The sequence below is a fragment of the Sphaeramia orbicularis genome, chromosome 19 (assembly GCF_902148855.1).
Source record: "Sphaeramia orbicularis chromosome 19, fSphaOr1.1, whole genome shotgun sequence".
Lineage (NCBI taxonomy): Eukaryota > Metazoa > Chordata > Actinopteri > Kurtiformes > Apogonidae > Sphaeramia > Sphaeramia orbicularis.
Genome location: NC_043975.1, coordinates 4697424 through 4717837, shown reverse-complemented (window position 1 = coordinate 4717837; position 20414 = coordinate 4697424). Strand labels below are relative to the sequence as shown.

The 20414-nt window shown below is 36.0% G+C and overlaps 1 pseudogene; it reads right to left on the bottom strand.

The window, feature by feature from the left end:
* The window catches only part of LOC115410663 (melanopsin-A-like), a 62246-nt pseudogene that overhangs the window by 14020 nt on the left and 27812 nt on the right, over positions 1-20414 (bottom strand).

Sequence of the window (20414 nt, the reverse complement as noted above, 5' to 3'; positions counted from 1 at the left end):
CACAGTTTAAAATTAATAAATGCATATATTGATGCGAAATATATTTGAATATAATGTTAATATTATTTGTAGGTTGTAAATATTGTAAATAAATGTATATGATATTAATAATTGAAATAAAAACTGTATATTTTGATATTTACTTCTGTTGTCCGTCTGTGACGCTGACATTTGTCTAAACTCATTCAATTTAGGTTTGATCTAATTTTTTTTCCCTCTATAACCAATTATTCAGTTGTAAAATAGAGGGTTTAAGGTTTACGCTGAATACATTCGAGGATGAAAATGTCAGAGGAACTACACTGTGGAGAACTTTGGAATTCTGGGAAAAAATAAACGTAAATTTTTTGTCCATCCGTGGCGCAGTAGTTTTGGATATTTTTCATTTAAATATATTTGAAATTACATTTTGCCTTTTGAGTTTGTTTAAGATGGCCTTTAGACCTTTACAGTTATGTGGAATATTTGTCTGAAACTCGTCTGGTTCAAAGGTTATGAATCCAAAAGTAGTGGGCGGTCCATCTGGCACACCCTTGACCCCGCCCAGTAGTGGGTGGATCTGTTACAGGTCTCCGCCTCTTCTACTCACCGTGGTCTGGCAGAGGTGACTGATGGTCAGTTCATCTCTTCTCAGCAGATCCACCGAGTTGTAACCTTTGACCTTTGACCTCTGGCTGGCGTGGCGCACGGGTTTGCCGTTGACGGAGACGCGACGACCGGTCGGCGTCCGAATCGACGAGTCCTCCTCGGTGTCGGAGACGGCCTGAGACGAGACAGGTGGAGGACGTGAGCGTCTCCTGGTCCACAGCCTTCATCACAGAGGACGTCAGGACTGAGACATACCAGAGGACACAGGAAGGACACTCACTGATTCGCTGGATATGGAGGACGGGGCTTTGCTGGGCTGGAGGCCGTCTGATTGGCTGGCCAGCGTGGAGCGGTGGGTGGACTGGAAACTGCTGCTGGTGAACCTGTCTCTGCCGGTGACGCACAGGAAGACGCCCAGGTAGGGGACGTACCTGCTGATGGCCGACCTGGACGGAGACGTGTTAGCAACGTTAGCAGGGACAGCAACAGCAGCAGCATTAGCAACATTAACAGTGTTATCAGCATTAGCAGCGTTAGCTGCAATATCAACATTAGCAGTGTTGTCAGCATTAGCAACATTAGCAGTGTTATCAGCGTTAGCAGCAATATCAACATTAGCAGTGTTATCAGCATTAGCAACGTTAGCAGCAATAGCAACATTAGCAGTGTTATCAGCATTAGCAACATTAGCAGCAATGTCAACATTAGCAGTGTTATCAGCATTAGCAACGTTAGCAGCAATAGCAACATTAGCAGTGTTATCAGCATTAGCAACATTAGCAGCAATGTCAACATTAGCAGTGTTATCAGCATTAGCAACATTAGCAGTGTTATCAGCATTAGCAACATTAGCAGCAATGTCAACATTAGCAGTGTTATCAGCATTAGCAACGTTAGCAGCAATAGCAACATTAGCAGTGTTATCAGCATTAGCAACATTAGCTGCAATATCAACATTAGCAGTGTTGTCAGCATTAGCAACATTAGCAGTGTTATCAGCGTTAGCAGCAATATCAACATTAGCAGTGTTATCAGCATTAGCAACGTTAGCAGCAATAGCAACATTAGCAGTGTTATCAGCATTAGCAACGTTAGCAGCAATAGCAACATTAGCAGTGTTATCAGCATTAGCAACATTAGCAGCAATGTCAACATTAGCAGTGTTATCAGCATTAGCAACGTTAGCAGCAATAGCAACATTAGCAGTGTTATCAGCATTAGCAACGTTAGCAGCAATAGCAACATTAGCAGTGTTATCAGCATTAGCAACGTTAGCAGCAATAGCAACATTAGCAGTGTTATCAGCATTAGCAACATTAGCAGCAATGTCAACATTAGCAGTGTTATCAGCATTAGCAACGTTAGCAGCAATAGCAACATTAGCAGTGTTATCAGCATTAGCAACATTAGCAGCAATGTCAACATTAGCAGTGTTATCAGCATTAGCAACATTAGCAGCAATGTCAACATTAGCAGTGTTATCAGCATTAGCAACATTAGCAGCAATGTCAACATTAGCAGTGTTATCAGCATTAGCAACATTAGCAGCAATGTCAACATTAGCAGTGTTATCAGCATTAGCAACATTAGCAGCAATGTCAACATTAGCAGTGTTATCAGCATTAGCAACATTAGCAGCAATGTCAACATTAGCAGTGTTATCAGCGTTAGTAATGTTAGCAGCAATATCAACATTAGCAGTGTTAGTGTTAGCAATCTTAGCATTAAGAGCAATAGCAACATTAGCAGTGTTATCAGCATTAGTAGCAACTGCAACATTAGAAGTGTTAGCAGTGTTAGCAGCGATAGCAGCATTGGCACTTTCACTAACAGCCTGGATCCATAATAACCCCAAAGTTCAATTCAGTTCAATTCAAAAACACTTTATTTGTCCTCGGGATCAATTTGGCAATCTGTACGTGGTTGTTCCCTTTTTTTTGATTGCCAATTATTATTTTTTACCTGTATTTGGGGTGTGTTACCTGTATTTGGGGTGTGTTACCTGTATTTGGGGTGTGTTACCTGTATTTCGGGGGGGGTTACCTGTATTTGGGGTGTGTTACCTGTATTTCGGGGGGGGGGGGGGGGGTTACCTGTATTTGGGGGGTGTTACCTGTATTTGGGGTGTGTTACCTGTATTTCGGGGGGGGGGGGGGGGTTACCTGTATTTGGGGTGTGTTACCTGTATTTCGGGGGGGGGGGGGGGGGGGGGGGTTACCTGTATTTGGGGTGTGTTACCTGTATTTCGGGGGGGGGGGTTACCTGTATTTGGGGTGTGTTACCTGTATTTGGGGTGTGTTACCTGTATTTCGGGGGGGGGTTACCTGTATTTGGGGTGTGTTACCTGTATTTCGGGGGGGGGGGGGGGGGGTTACCTGTATTTGGGGGGTGTTGCCTGTATTTGGGGTGTGTTACCTGTATTTCGGGGGGGGGGGGTTACCTGTATTTGGGGTGGGTTACCTGTATTTGGGGTGTGTTACCTGTATTTCGGGGGGGGGGGGGGGGTTACCTGTATTTGGGGTGTGTTACCTGTATTTCGGGGGGGGGGGGGGGGGGGGGGTTACCTGTATTTGGGGTGTGTTACCTGTATTTCGGGGGGGGGGTTACCTGTATTTGGGGTGTGTTACCTGTATTTGGGGTGTGTTACCTGTATTTCGGGGGGGGGGTTACCTGTATTTGGGGTGTGTTACCTGTATTTCGGGGGGGGGGTTACCTGTATTTGGGGTGTGTTACCTGTATTTCGGGGGGGGGGGGTTACCTGTATTTGGGGTGTGTACCTGTATTTGGGGTGTGTTACCTGTATTTCGGGGGGGGGGTTACCTGTATTTGGGGTGTGTTACCTGTATTTGGGGTTGTGTTACCTGTATTTCGGGGGGGGGTTACCTGTATTTGGGGTGTGTTACCTGTATTTCGGGGGGGGGTGGGGGGTTACCTGTATTTGGGGTGTGTTACCTGTATTTGGGGTGTGTTACCTGTATTTCGGGGGGGGGGTTACCTGTATTTGGGGTGTGTTACCTGTATTTGGGGTGTGTTACCTGTATTTGGGGTGTGTTACCTGTATTCGGGGGGGGGGGGGGGGGGTTACCTGTATTTGGGGTGTGTTACCTGTATTTGGGGTGTGTTACCTGTATTTCGGGGGGGGGGGTTACCTGTATTTGGGTGTGTTACCTGTATTTGGGGTGTGTTACCTGTATTTCGGGGGGGGGGGGGGGGTTACCTGTATTTGGGGTGTGTTACCTGTATTTCGGGGGGGGGGTTACCTGTATTTGGGGTGTGTTACCTGTATTTGGGGTGTGTGATGGCGTAGATGATGGGGTTGTGGATGGCAGAGGCTTTGGCGATCACAGCAGGAATGGAGTTCATGTACGGAGTCAACAGGTTGGCGTATCTAAAGGAGAGGAAATGACACACACCCAAGAGCATCATGGGATATGTCGACCACTGACCACACCAAGGTTGATCCAAAACATCCACAGAATAAGCATTTGTTGAAAGAAGTGGTTGTGGAAACATGTCAACACGTACCCGGCGAAGGCGGTGAGGGCGGCGCAGGAGTACGGCGCCCACGAGATGACAAACAGCAGGATGACGATGAGCGCGATCTTCGCCATCCGCCACTCGTTCTTCATTTTGTGGAACTTCTTGGCCGAGTCTCTGGTTTCACAGGTGATCTTTGTTATTGCCCTGTTCACACACACACACACACACACACACACACACACAGATCAGTTTGACATTTGGGCTAATAAATCATCAATAGATAATTATTACGGTGTCACGAGATAAAATTCCTCGAACGAAATAAATCATAAAACTAGGGTAATTTTATCCACAATTTTAATATGTTTTAGTTTTGTGAGCGCACAATACAGTTACAGTTATCGTTTTTTCTTTTAAGTATAGTTTTTATTAATTTCAGTTCACGAAAATGTTTTTTCAGTTCTAGTTTTTGTCATTTTGTTAGTTTTCGTTAACAATAATAACCTTGCAGCAGAGTAAAAACATACTATTTTATTTTATTGGTTTATTTAACACGGACCATCTACATTTATGCACATTGCTGTATAAAAAATACACCTGTGTAAATTTGCCAGAATTAGTAAAAATAACTACTTTTCATCTGCAGTCCTTAGAGAGGTGACAGTAATAAGACATAAAACAGCCAACAGTAGGACATCACTCGTTCGCTACGAATTTAAAAGAATTAAAAATACAAATAATGATGACACAGGCATCATCAAAACAAACAAATGAACAAAAACCAATAGACATTAAAACATACCTGGTCATGAAGTCGATCTGATGAGAAAAAACTAACTTTTTTTTTTTCCATCTTTTTGATCAATGATGTGCCATTTTTTTCTTCCTCTTTAACATTAAACTGAATATCTCTGAATATTATTGCACCAAACCAGACATTTGAGGATCTTGAACATTCATTTTTTAATCATTTGTGACATTTAATAAACCAAACAACTGTTATTAATCAATTAAAACAGTCAATCTCAGTTTTAGTCAGAATATTGTAATAAGATGAAGTTTAAAATAAAAAAATTTTCTGTGGTTTTTAGATTTTCGGGTTTTCTTCAGCGTTTTTGTTCGATGGCTTTCGAATCATCGCTATGAGCGTTTACACGGCCTGCGGTGCATTCACTGACCGTGTGGTGTGTCGGATGGCCCTGAAGATGCAGAAGTAGCAGACGATGATGATGGACAGGGGGATGAAGAAGACAAAGGTGAAGAGCAGCATGGTGTAGGACCGCACCGACGGCTGTGAAGGTCATGTAGTCCCACGAACACGACGTCCATCAGGCCTTCAGGGACGTAGGCGCCTGGAGAGGAACCAACACCGTCACTGAAGGTTCTTTATATTCACTACATGAACCCGAAAACACGGTGGTTCCTGAACGTGTCACCTCCAGACACAACGGACCCCCCCCCCCCAAAAAAACAAAACAAAACACTGAAAATTACATTATACATACACTGAAAGTCTGTTTACATATTTTATTATTATATTCATAGTCTATTTTTATATGATTCTATGTGTCACAATGAAAATAAAGGCTATTCTATTCTATTCTGTTATTCTGTTCTTTTCTACTCTATTTTACACTGTTCTATTGTACTCTATTCTATTGTAATCTATTCGATGTTACTGTATTCTATCTATTTAAATTATTCTATTCTATCCTTCTCTATTCTATATTTACACTATTCTATTCTACTCTACACGATTCTGTTATTCTATTTTTTCTATTCTATTCTGTTATTCTATTCTTTTCTTTTCTACTCTATTCTCTTCCACTCCACACTATTCGATTCTACTCTATTTACACTATTCTGTTCTACTCTACCCTATTCTATTATATTCTATTATTTTATTCTATTCTTATGTGAATCACGTCGGTTCTGATCTTCCACAGTTTCGAATCATGTCAGCTTGACTTGTTGGTTCTGACTTCTTCCAGGTCTGACTCTTTTCTGGTCTGAATCGTGTCAGTTCTGACTCTTCTCTGGGTCTGAATCGTGTCAGTTCTGACTCTCTCTGGGTCTGAATCGTGTCAGTTCTGACTCTTCTCTGGGTCTGAATCGTGTCAGTTCTGATCTTCTCTGCGTCTGAATCGTGTCAGTTCTGACTCGTCTCCGGGTCTGAATCGTGTCAGTTCTGACTCTTCTCTGGGTCTGAATCGTGTCAGTTTGACTCTTCTCTGCGTCTGAATCGTGTCGGTTTGACTCTTCTCTGGGTCTGAATCGTGTCGGTTCTGACTCTTCTCTAGGTCTGAATCGTGTCAGTTCTGACTCTTCTCTGGGTCTGAATTGTGTCGGTTCTGATCTTCTCTAGGTCTGAATCGTGTCGGTTGACTCTTTCTGGGTCTGAATCGTGTCGGTTCTGACTCTTCTCTGGGTCTGAATCGTGTCGGTTCTGACTCTACTGGGTCTGAATCGTGTCAGTTCTGACTCTTCTCTGGGTCTGAATCGTGTCGGTTCTGACTCTTCTCTGGGTCTGAATCGTGTCGGTTTGACTCTTCTCTGGGTCTGAATCGTGTCGGTTCTGACTCTACTCTGGGTCTGAATCGTGTCAGTTTTGACTCTTCTCTAGGTCTGAATCGTGTCGGTTCTGACTCGTCTCTGGGTCTGAATCGTCTCTATTCGGAATGGTGTGGTACTCACTCCAGCGAAGAACGGGGGGAGGCTCCACCCGGCGGAGTAGACCAGGCCACGGCGAGATGAGCAGGGCCTTCCTGTGGGACATGACGCCCAGGGACGCCAGCGGTCTGGTGATGACCACGTAGCGGTCCACCGCGATCACCATCAGCGTCATCATACTGCAGATGCCGAACAAGGCGCCGCAGAAGGCGGACAACTCACAGGCTGGAAACAGACAGAAAACGACAGGGGGATAAGTAGAATTAAAGAGGAAATGATCTGGAATGTGAGGAGTTATCGATTAGATTTTATTATGTGTATTTATAGTCTTATTCAAGTATGTTTATACGTATATGAATATGATGTGTGGTATTTATATATTTGTGTGTATATGTATGTGTATATGTATATTGTGTGTACATGTATGTTTATATGTATATATGTGTGTGTATGTATATTCTATGTATATGTGTGTGTTCATATGTATGTTATTATGTATATGAAATTGTATGTGTGCATACATATGTGTGTATGTATATTCCTTATGTTATATGTGTGTGTTTATATGTATGGTTATATGTATATGAATTAGTATGTGTGCATACATAGGTTGGTATATGCATGGTTATATGTATATGTGTGTGTACTAGTATATTCTTATTTATATGTGTATGTTTATAGGTATGAATATGTATGTGTGTATATCTGTGGTATGTATATTATTATGTATGTATATTGTTATGTATAATTTAGTATATGTATGGTATGCATATGAATATGTATGTGTGCATATATGTGTGTGTATATGTATATTTGTGTGTATATGTATACTGTACTATATATATACAGGGTGGGAAGCAAAATTTACAATATTTGAGGCAGGGGTTGAAAGACAGTGTATGACCAATTAGTTTATTGAAAGTCATGAGAATTTATTTGCCACAAGAAAATGTCATAATAGAAATGTTTTTATTCTGTGTCCTCCTTCTTTCTCAATAACTGCCTTCACACGCTTCCTGAAACTTGCGCAAGTGTTCCTCAAATATTGGGGTGACAACTTCTCCCATTCTTCTTTAATAGTATCTTCCAGACTTTCTGGTAATAGTTTTGCTCATAGTCATTCTCTCTTTCCATTATAAACAGTCTTTTATGGACACTCCAACTATTTTGAAATCTCCTTTGGTGTGACGAGTGCATTCAGCAAATCACACACTCTTTGACGTTTGCTTTCTGATTATCATATGGGCAAAAGTTTGTGAAAAGGTATGGATAATAGTGTTAGGTGATTATGACATCAGTATATGTTTGGTTTCAAAACAACTGACGTAGTGCCTGCTGAGAAAAAACAACTAAATGTTCATTGTAAATTTTGCTTCCCCACCCTGTATATGTGTGTATACATGTATATGTATGTTTATATGTATATGAATATGTATGTGTATATATGTGTGTATATGTACGTGCATGTGTATATGTGTGTATGTATATTCTTTTGTATATGTATGTGTACATGTATATTTGTGTGTTCATGTATATGTATGTTTATATGTATATGAATATGTATGTGTATATATGTGTGTATATGTATGTGCATGTGTATGTGTGTATGTATATTCTTTTGTATATGTATGTGCACATGTATATTTGTGTGTTCATGTATATGTATGTTTATATGTATATGAATATGTACGTGTGTGTATGTGTATATGTATACATTCTGTATATGTCTGTGTATAATATAATATATATAATATCCTTACAGTCACGTTGCTATACCAGAACTCTTTGGCGGTGACTGCTGGACTAATGTGGTACAAATGTATGAATACACAACAGTATAAAAACGAGCATATCTAGAACCAGTGGCTCCCACATGTACGTACAACACCACACACAACACACCAACACACACCACACACACCAACCACACACACACACACACACCCACACACACAACACACACCCGTAGATGCACGGTTTTAGTTTTAATACAAAGTTTCTATAGGGTTTTTGTCTCATTTGTGTGTGATCTGCCCAAGGATCATGTTTATTTTATTTTCTGCCCCTTCAGGTTGACAATCAGCCTGAAACGAATGAAAGACGATCGGATAAATCCACAATAAACCCACACCTAATAAAACCTGTTCTACAGTCAACACAATGGAGTTTACTTGTGTTCAAACAGTAAATAAAAGTACAAAGGCACCAGTGAACCTAAAGCTGAGCTTATACATCCTTAAACCCAGTGCTTTGGTGTTGGTGCTACACTCATTTTTCTGTTTTTTTTGTTTTGTTCTACAGTTTATCTCCCTGTCGCTGTCATTAATTAACAGTGTGTGGGTTAAACTCCAGAACCATCTGTTGCACATTTGCGTTGCTTCAGCGCTCGTCTTATGTGAACTAAATGCCTGTTAGCAACTATTACCGTCGCTTGCGTTGCCAGATCTGTTTCCTGATTAGACGCATAGCTACGAGAGAAACTCTTCACCTGAGACAAGCAATTTGGAATGAAAGATGGAAAAAGAGATTAAAAAACAGGTGAAAGTTGAGCCGGGCCAGCTGGCGTCCACGTCTGCGAAAACAGGACGAACGTTTTAGACGCTGAATATGTGAGGGTGTGTTGGAGTCTGGTTTGGGTTTGATTCAGTTAATTGTGTTTTAATCTAACAGTAGCACAGGAAAACAATAAAAAACAGAACAAGTCCTTTATAGAAATCAGTTTACAGACGGTTTATCACAGACGGAAACAAGACCGGCGTTAGCTTACAAGTACAATTCCAAAAACTCAAATCCACGTCCCTGCATCGTTGTAATATGGAAGTGATGTACCAAGATATGTGTCCCCACTGAGAATGGCTGCCCTCGGCCACGGGAGCATCATTTAGACGTTTATCTAATAATTATGACTTTTATCTCATAAGTATGACTCTTTTATCTTATAATCTTATAATTATGACTTTCTTATTTCATATCATGTCTTTTTATCTCATAATCATGACTTTTTATCTCATAATTTCGACTTTTTATCTCATAATTTTGACTTTTTATCTCAAAATTACGCTTTTTCTTAATCTCTAATTTTGACCTTTTATCTCATAATTTTGACTATTTGTCTCATAATTCTGACTTTCTCATCTAATAATTGTGACTTTTTATGTCATAATTATGATTTTTTTTTATCTCATAATTTCGACTTTTTATCTCATAATTCCGACTTTTTATTTCATAATTCCGACTTTTTATCTCATTATTCTTACTTTATCTCACAATTTTGACTTCTTTTATCTCATAATTTCAACCTTTTATCTCATAATTTTGACTTGTCTCATAATTCTTACTTTCTTATCTCATAATTTTGCCTTTTTTATCCATAATCCTGACTCACTCTCATAATTTTGCCTTTTAATCTCATAATTTCGAACTTTTATCTCATAATTTTTGACTTTATCTCATAATTTTGACTTTTTATCTCATAATCCTCTCATCTCATAATTTTGCCTTTAATCTCATAATTTTGACCTTTTATCTCATAATTTGACTTTTGTCATAATTATTTTTATCTCATAATTCCGACTTTTATCTCTTAATTTGACTTTTTGTTTCATAATTTCACCTTTTAATCTCATAATTCTGACTTTCTTATCTCATAATTTGGACTTTTTATGTCATATTTATGATTTACTATGGGGATAATTTTTTTCTGTAGTGGAAACAGACTTCCTCTGTATGGAACTATGTATAGGAACTATTCTGATATCTGTAACCATTTACATGTTATACACCAAAAAAATATGGACCAATAGAAGGAGAGACAAATGTTTAATGCTTCAAAACTTTTTGAAAAATCTAAATTTCTCAAAACTGTGAACTGTAAAATGTTAAACACAATCCAATGGTCAACTGGTGTCACTAAAAAAAACTATAAAATGACTTCATCACATAAATAACTGACAAATTCACCGTCTTACACAGTCTGTAATTTAACACCCCCACACCCCCTTTTGTCTAAATATGGTCACTTCTGCTTCCAAAAGGCCCAATTCCAAACTAGTGTCTTCAGAAGCACAGACGGCAGCAGCTCCGTCCATAAACGGACTCATGGTCGTGTTAGTGAATCCATACGTGTCATAAATGCGGTGAATATTTTCATGTTCAGCTGTTCGGCGTTTATACATTTTTGATGCTTTCCTCCGCGTACATTTGTTAACCTTGTTTTCACATCCGTCCTATGTGAACAAACATGCGTTAAGTGTTTGCTGCTGAGAATTAACCAAGGTTGTTTGGAAACATTCAAGGCTTCTGCAGTGTCTGTGGTGGATTGGATTTTTCTGTATAAACGACATGATCGATACTAAATCTGTGTCTAATTTCAGCTTTTGCTTGTTTTTTGTTCCGCTCAATAAAGCACATTGGGATGCAATGAAGTGGGAATATATAGAAATATAGGCGGGAATTAAAGGAGTGAAGGTTATGAAGAAAAAAGGATGAAAAAACAAATGAAGAATGTAATAGTTTAAAGCAGGGGCGTCAAAGTCATTTATTCAGGCTCCACATTCAGTCCAGTATGATCTGAAATGGGCCCAACTAGTGAAATAATAACAGTGGAAAAAGTCTAATTACATCATGGAAATATTTACATTTATAAAATATCCTTTACAATCTGAATAACATGAACAACCTGAAATTTCTTAAGAAAAATAAGTAAATAAATAATAATTTTAACAATATCCTGCCTCTGTTTATTATTTACACAAGTTTATTACAACGTACAGATCACAGTGGATCTACAAAAAATGTAAAACATTTAATAACAGGCACAATATTGGTACAAATACAAACATTTCTCTTAAGACATTTCAGGTTTTCTCATTTTTTTCAGTTATTCACATTTTTTGTGGAAAAATAGTAGATAGTAGAAAGGAAATTTAACATTTTCATGTAATTTTCTTCTTTACACTAAAACAAAGAGAAAAATGTGTAGTTTTTCATTTAATTTTTTTTTTATTATTATTTATAGGTCATATAGTAATTTACTGGTCTGATCCACTTTAGATCATACTGATCTGTATGTGGAACCTGAACTAAAATAATTTTGACACCTTTGACTGTTAAATATATATATATATTAATAGCAATCCTGTACAAAGCAACAGACAGGGTGGCTCACAAAGGGTTATATTTAATTTACTGCTCACTGATACTTCCTTATTTAACTACTGTGTGTGAATTATGGGGATTCTACTTTTAAAAGCACAACTGATAAAATTGTTTCACAACAAAAACGAGCCATACGTATCATAAATAAAGTGGGACATTATGATCATACTAATCCATTATTTTTAAATTCTCATGTTGGATCAGGCTGCATTTGTAAATAAGAATCTGTTCTTAATTGCTCGTCTGGGTAAATAAAGGTTAAATTTAGAAAAAAAAACCACACGTTTTGGAGTTTAGAGACTTGGTTTATATAGAACAATGGAAATCATGTTTAAACACTACCAGATGTGTTGCAAAAGTTTTTATAGTGTCTGACAGTAAATATGAGTTGAGAGATGGATGGAAATTTATGTTACAAAAGTAAAAAAAAAAAAAAAAAAGAAGTTAAAAGAAAATGTATTTCTGTTAAAAGGGTTCAAGTGTGAAATGGTGATGATTTAAAACTTAAGCAATGGACTTCCTTTATATTCAAAAAAGCAATATATGCATCTGTATTTGACGAGTTATGGCTGGAATTGAAAGAGAAAAATATATATATATATATGTGTGTGTGTGTGTGTATTTTTTTCTTTCTACTTGACACCATGTATTGTGTAGGTTTAGCTGTAAAGTAGGCGTGGCATTAGTAAGTTTTGCTTCTGCCTGAGGACATTTGCGTCCAATTGTATTATTTCTCTCTTCTTCTGTTGTTTTGAAATGACATATGACTGAAAATAAACAAAACATCTTCCGTGTAATTTTTGCATTTCAATATTCATTCTAAGGGCCAGACTGGACCCTTTAGAGGGCAGTTTTGGCCCACGGGCCGTATGTTTGACACTTGTACTCTGAAGGAAGAATAGCAACAAGAAAGGGAAATAAAAGGCGGATAAAGGCTGAAACGCAGCAGCATTAACAGATACTGAAGCTCTGATCATTACAACATAAACTACAACTACATGAACTTTCTTTTGTTTCTTATCTTTGACCTTGAGCTGATATTCCAGATATGACTCACGTATAAAACATTAGATTCTAGATTGTTCTCACTGTCAATAAGTCTGATTCACCAACGCCAGTGAACTGAACAGGACTATTATCTGAGTCCAGATAATAGACAGGATCCAAGGAAACTGACATGAAACATCAGCTTCTTCACACTGATTCACTCTAAGTTTCAATAAAAAACACTGAGGGTGTAAATATATTTTCTGTTGCTTTAGTATAAGTACATCCAGAGAGAAAGGAACTTTTTTTTTTTTTTTTTTATTACAAAGGTTGTTTTTTTCTGTGTTTTTATGCTGTGAATAGCGGCTCTGTTGTACATAACAGATGAATAGATGCCCTTTACTGTCTCAAGTGCAGTTTAGTTCATGTTAACTCTCATAATTGGTGTTTTTCAGACAGTGTCTGCTGGACTCGCTGCATTTGTGGGGTTTTTATTCAACATAATCCAACAATTTTATGTTAAAATACTCAACAGATGTTTACTTCATTCCAATTACAAGCAATATAAAAGCATATCTGTTTAATATTTGCCTTTTGCTTTTGTTAGATCATATTTTTGAATTAAAGTGCTGCTTGTTTTTAGTGCTTATTTTGTTATTAAACTTTTATTAGAGAAAATTGGGTTATACGTGGTTGGTCGTCCAGTACATGACAGTAAGTCCTAACAAAGAAGATAATGGAAAGAAAGTAGAGTAAAAGTAAAATAACTAATCTAAAAAGAAAAGAAAGAAGAAAACACACACACACACACACACACCCCCGTGGATGCACTGTTTTAGTTTTAATACACGTTTTATAGGATTTTTGTCTCATTTGTGTGTGATCTGCCAAGGACTCCTATTTACTTTATTTTCTGCCCCTTCAGGTTGAAATCAGCTGAAACAAATGAAAGACGATCGCTAATCCAAATAAAACATAAAACCAAAATCATTAGAAAAGGGCCCACACTTTCTCCCATCACAGCATTACAATACAGTTTCTGAACTGGTGCACTGTAAAAAAAAAAAAAAAAAAAAAAAAAAAAAAAAAAAAAAAAAAAATTAATTTAACAGAATTTTCACTGTTTTCACTGTTTATTTTACAGATTTTTCCTGTATTTTTAAGATACAGGAAAATATCAATGAAATGAGAAAAATAGACTGTGATTTTACACATCTAATGTAAAATAACATGAAAAAACTGTAAACTGTGAATAACCAGAAAATTCCATGGTTTAAAGAATTTTTTTTCTTTTTTCACATAAAAATACAGTTAAAATGCATTTGCAAATGTATCATAGTTTCACAAATATTTCTTTTCTATTATGAGATTAAACTGTTAATTTAAAGTTTAATAATGTAAAAAAAATAATAAAACGAGATAAAATTACTGACAATTAACTGTAAAAGAACTATTTGTTCTGTCAGTTGAACCAGACTTGTTTGTTAATTGACAAATATCTTGTGTAATTACAGGAAGTTTCACAACAAAAATGTTGAATAAATGTGTTTTTGTGAATGTATAACAGTATAAGCACTGATAAACTGTCCAAATACAGTTTTATCAGTGGATTGGACAACTGAGTCTCACTGAAAATTATTATATATATATATATTTATAGGTAATTTGATTGTTTTAATACATGTAAATATTCTTTATTAAACATTAAAAAGTCCAAAAAATACACAAAATCTCATGTAAAGTTAGGGCAAAAAACTGTATTTTAATTATGGAAAATTACCGTATTTTTATGAGATGGTTATTTTCCATTATTTAACAGTATTTTTTCGGCACCCCTGCTGCCAGAATAATACCATTTTTTTTTAATGTTTTTTTTTTATTTTTTTTTTTTACAGTGTATGCAACTTAAGAATCCAAAAAATGAAAATACTAACTAGAAAATTAAAATAAATAGGTACATGTCCACTGGTAAAGACAGACATTAACAGCTGTAATATTAGTAGGTGTGTTTCCCCCATGCACCCTTTCCATTCATAACTTCTCCTGTAAACAGTATATTGGTGAGATAATATCTGCAATACCACGATTAATAACACAAATAATAATAACTGTAAGTTAAATGAGGACAGGAAACTGAATATATGTATAAGACTGAGAACAGTGTGACTGATAAAACAGAGAAAACAAACAAAAAACTGAAGCGGATGAGTTTTCGTTGCTTTTTTGATGTCATTTTGGTGAAGTGGAGTTTGTACAGAACACACTGTCCACCACAGACCAAAGCATCAGATAATGACCAGACTGGGGTGAGAACCAGAAAGAAACAACTTCAAAGAAACAGTCAACGACAAAAAAACAAGTGATAAAAATAGAAGCTGTTGTTTTCTTTACTGAACTCAGCTGTAAATGTAAAGAAAGGAGTTCTGAAGTCCATGTCAGCGTTTCTTTGATTCTGAGGCTCATGACAGTCTAAAGTTATTATGGGATGTTCTTATCTCTGAACCGCGGATCAACAAACAGCAACTTAGCAGACCAAACTGCGACAGTTCGGACCTTGTTTGTCGGATTCTGAACAGATCTTTAGTTCAGCTACTGACGACACAAACCGAACAGAAAACAGGTGATTAGCGGTTTTACTGCGGCTGTTTACAGTCTAAAAACAGAGCTAAGCTAACAGAGCTAACAAAGCTAAGCTAACAGAGCTAACAGAGCTAAGCTAACAGAGCTAACAGAGCTAGGCTAACAGAGCAAAAACGTAAACTATCAGCTGACGCAACAAATGAAGATTACTAAGGATTATAAGCAATAGAAAGTGACCAGATGAGACGAGAACTGCAAAGAAACAACTGTTAGAAGTGATACAAATAGAAGCTGTTGTTTTCTCCACTGGACTCAGCTGTAAACGAAAAGAATGGAGTTTGATGCTGAAATGGAAGCGTTCTTTGTGAGTTTATCAGGCTAATGAAGATATAAAGTTATTATGGGATGTTTCTATCTTTGCTAAGTTGCTGTTGTTGATTGTTGGATTCAAACAGATCTTTAGTTCAGCCACTGACAACACAACCTGAACAGAAAACAGATGATTAGTGGTTTTACTGTGGCTGTTTTCAGTCTAAAAGTAGAGCTAAACTAACAGAGCTAAGCTAACAGATATAATGTAAACTATCAGCTGATGTGAGGATTATAAGACAGTGTTATTTCAGCGACTGTTAAAATAAGCATCTTTGAGTTGTGGTTTTGTAGAAAACTTGATGATTCCATACTACACATGTGGAAATAATGAGCTTTAGACTTTATTCAGGGTTGGTTCGTTGGTGGTTTTGGTAGAAATAAATGTGTTCTGGAACCAGACTGACCCCTACTGGTGAATATTTGTAATATTAATATAACGTAGAACCACTTTAATGTTAGAAGGGTTAATCTTTGGAATGGACTGGAAGATCAATTCAAACAGTCTAAAACAATTAGAACTTTTCAAAAGACGTACAAATGAGCTATTATTCAAAAATATAGAGCTCAGGATTAACTAAAGAAAAGACTGTTTAAAAGACTCAATATTGGTAATTGAGATAAGGACATGATTTACCTGAGTTAAATTAAATATGAATTCTTTTCTGTTGTATATTTAGTAATGATTACACTGAACATGTTTTTGTTTGTTTTCGTGTGGAAACATTGTGTTAATTATAAATAGTGTTAATAAGGCAAAATATACCTTAACTTCAGCCTGAAGCCTTTCAGTCACACTGTACATGGAACAAATGAATATGATGTTTTGTTTGTAGTTTAAAGTAATTAACGATCAAATAAACTACTACTGCTACTACTACTATTACTACAATCACCACTACTACTACTATTACTACTACTATTACTACTATCACATACTACTACTATTATTACTACTACTACTACTATTACTATGACTACTACTGCTATTACTACTATTATTACTACTACTACTACAACTATCACTACTACTATTACTACTACTACTACTACAATTACTTCGACTACTACTATTACTACTACTACTACAATTACTTCTACTACTACTATTACTACTACTACTACTACTACAACTATCACTACTACATTATTACTACTACTACTACTACTACTACTACTACTATCACTACTACTATTATTACTACTACTACTACTACTACTATTACTATTACTATTACTACTACTACTATCACTACTACTACTATTACTACAACTACTACTATTATTACTACTACTATTATTATTACTACTACTACTACTATCACTACTACTATTACTACTACTACTAGTACTACTATTATTATTATTACTACTACTACTACTACTATCACTACTACTATTACTACTACTACTATTACTATCACTATCACTACTACTATTATTATTACTACTACTATCACTACTACTATTATTACGACTACTACTATCACTACTACTATTATTACTACTACTACTATCACTACTACTATCATTACTACTACTATACTACTACTATATTATTATTATTACTAATACTGTACTATCACTACCACTATACTACTACTACAACTTCTACTATCATTACTACTACTACTTCTACTATTATACTATAACTATCACTACTACTTACTATACTACTACTTTACTATCATTACTACTACTACTATTCTACTTTATTACTACTAGTACTACTATCATACTACTATTATTACTACTACTACTACTACTACTTCTACTATTATTACTACTAGTACTACTATCACTACTACTATTATTACTACTACTACTACTACTACTTCTACTATTATTACTACTAGTACTACCACTACTACTATTATTACTACTATTATTACTACTACTACTACTACTATTCTACTATTATACTACTAGACTACTATACTACTTTATTACTACTAGTACTACTACTACTTCTACTATTATTACTACTAGTACTACTATCACTACTACTATTATTACTACTACTACTACTACTACTTCTACTATTATTACTACTAGTGCTACTACTACTACTATTATTACTACTAGTATTACTACTACTACTATTATTACTACTACTACTACTACTACTTCTTCTATTATTACTACTAGTGCTACTACTTCTACTATTATTACTACTAGTACTACTACTACTACTATTATTACTACTACTACTACTACTACTTTACTATATTATTACTACTACTACTTCTACTATTATTACTACTAGTGCTACTACTACTACTATTATTACTACTAGTATTACTACTACTACTATTATTACTACTAGTATTACTACTACTACTATTATTACTACTACTACTACTACTACTACTTCTTCTATTATTACTACTAGTATACTACTTATACTATACTACTAGTACTACTACTACTACTATTATTACTACTACTACTACTACTACTACTACTTCTACTATTATTATTACTACTACTACTACTACTATTATTACTACTAGTATTACTACTACTACTATTATTACTACTACTACTACTACTACTATTATTACTACTACTACTACTACTTCTACTATTATTACTACTAGTACTACTACTACTATTATTACTACTACTACTACTTCTACTATTATTACTACTAGTACTACTACTACTAATATTATTACTACTACTACTTCTTCTATTATTACTACTAGTACTACTACTTCTACTATTATTACTACTAGTACTACTACTACTACTATTATTACTACTACTACTACTATACTTCTACTATTATATTACTACTACTACTACTACTACTACTACTACTACTACTACTACTATTATTACTACTAGTACTACTACTAAAACATTGTGGTTTGAAGTCTGCACTTTTCCATGTACTCCTTCTCTTGCCGCTCCGTTACATCAGGACTGGCCTTCAACAGGTCGTCGCTGGATCTTATTAAATTACTTTTTCATTTCTGAGGTGATTCACCAATGATTTTGATCTGGACTGGAGCAGGGTGCAGCTCTGACAGAATGCCCCAGGACGTTCACATGTGAGAACATCTGCTCTGCTGGTCCTGCTCAACCGCTCTGGATTTCATTAGAGTCAGTGACTGAACAGGAGACGTGGAACAAAACTACACGGACACAGGATGACAGGCAGAGACACATACTCCACGTTCGGCGTCGGACGTTGACGTCGCGTTAATATTGTGCGGTGTTTGACGGGTTAGCGCTAACTGTACGCTCGGAGCCTGAGGCGACAAATACCAATTAATCCAACGTGTTTGTATTGTGGACGTCTGCAAATGCACATGCATGTATCAGATTTCCTCATACATTATGGATGGATTCAACACGGTCTAATGGAGAACAGCCAACGCTCAACAAATGGAATCAAATGGAAACACGCAAAGAGAAGCTACTGAATCCAACGTTAGCATGTTGAAGCTAAAACCAGACAGCGCTCCACCCTTGAACCCCCTAAAGCCTGAACCATTAAATCACTGACAGAAAATTCCAGTTCTTTAAAACCGGAGCCTTTATCGGTCCTTTTGAAGAACCAAAAAAATTATTTTCAAGTATCAGTTTCACTGTATGAGTTTCAATTTTGTATCAGATTTGATACATCAGGTCTCAATGTCATAATTATGAGATAAAAAGTTGAAATTATGAGATAAAGTCATAATTGTGAGATTAAAAAGTCAAAATTTTGATAAAAGTCAAAATTATGAGAAAGTCAAAATTATGAGATAAAAAAATCTAAATTTTGCGACAAAAAGTCCTAATTATGAGATTAAAAAGTCTAACTTATGAGATAAAAATTGAAATGATGAGACAAAAAGTCATGATTCTGAAATAAAAAGTCGAAATTTTGTGATTAAAGTCAATTATGAAATAAAAGTCAAAATTTTGAGATAAAAAGTCAATTATGTGATAAAAAGTCAAAATTACGAGATAAAGTCGAAATTATGACATTAAAAAAAAATAAAAATTTTGAGATAAATATATATACAGTCGTGGAAAAAATTATTAGACCACCCTTGTTTTCTTCAGTTTCTTGTTCATTTTAATGCCTGGTCCAACTAAAGATCAATTTGTTTGGACAAATATAATGATAACAACAAAAGTACAGGGGTTGGACAAAATAATGGAAACACCTTCACCTCAAGATGATAATGCCCCAATCCATACAGCTAGAATTGTTACAGAATGGCATGAGGAACATTCTAATGAAGTTGAGCATCTCGTATGGCCGGCACAGTCCCCAGACCTCAACATTATTGAGCATTTATGGTCAGTTTTAGAGATTCAAGTAAGACATCAATTTCCACCGCCATCGTCTCTAAAAGAGTTGGAGGGTATTCTAACTGAAGAATGGCTTAAAATTCCTTTGGAAACAATTCACAAGTTGTATGAATCAATACCTCGGAGAACTGAGGCTGTAATTGCCGCAAAAGGCGGACCTACACCATATTAAATTATTTTGTGATTTTTTAAGGTGTTTCCATTATTTTGTCCAACCCCTGTAGCTCATAGTAGTTTAATTTCAGAGCTGATATCTATCCATTTAACATTTT